Source organism: Anneissia japonica, unplaced genomic scaffold (assembly GCF_011630105.1).
Source record: "Anneissia japonica isolate Jap-2015-1 unplaced genomic scaffold, ASM1163010v1 scaffold153980_len631_cov92, whole genome shotgun sequence".
Classification (NCBI taxonomy): Eukaryota; Metazoa; Echinodermata; class Crinoidea; order Comatulida; family Comatulidae; genus Anneissia; species Anneissia japonica.
Genome location: NW_022727479.1, coordinates 1 through 631, shown reverse-complemented (window position 1 = coordinate 631; position 631 = coordinate 1). Strand labels below are relative to the sequence as shown.

The window sequence follows — 631 nt, the reverse complement described above, 5'->3', positions numbered from 1 at the left end:
ATATATGTGTATACGGTATATGTTATAATGGATATATGTATGTATATATATATAATATATATATACATTATAACATATATACATACTTATATATACATATATATAAGTATATATATAATATAAATCAAGATAGCCGTTAGTATAGTATATATACTATATATAGTATATATATATATGTATTTATAAAAGTATGTATATATGTTATAATGTATATATATATATATACATATAATATGTATGTTATAATGTATATATATATATATACATTATAACATATACATGATATATATAAATCATCAAAGAAAGGTAAATACAGTGTTCGAATAAAGGACTTAATAAATACATCGTGTAGCATAGCTCTCAAAGAATGTAGTCCTGTAAATAAATGAATAAAGAAATTGTGTAATAAAATGCCTCTGGCGGGACTCGAACCTGCGACCTCTCGCTGTCAAGGCGAGTGTCATAACCACTAGACCACGGAGGCTTCATGGTTGAACAGATTCAAATACCACCAGATACATTCTATTACACAATAGGTACGGCTAGAAACAAATAGGTGCATATAACAAATCAAGGTAGCCGTTAACACTGTTAAATCATATATAAATCATCAAAGAAAGGTAAATACAGT

At 26.0% G+C, this 631-nt stretch overlaps 1 non-coding gene across 1 annotated transcript; it reads right to left on the bottom strand.

Annotated features, from left to right (window-relative positions):
- Positions 1 to 411: 411 nt before the first annotated feature.
- Positions 412 to 484, bottom strand: Trnas-uga. Its single transcript has one exon. It is a non-coding gene; the product is annotated as a tRNA-Ser (tRNA).
- Between the last annotated feature and the right edge of the window lie 147 nt (positions 485 to 631).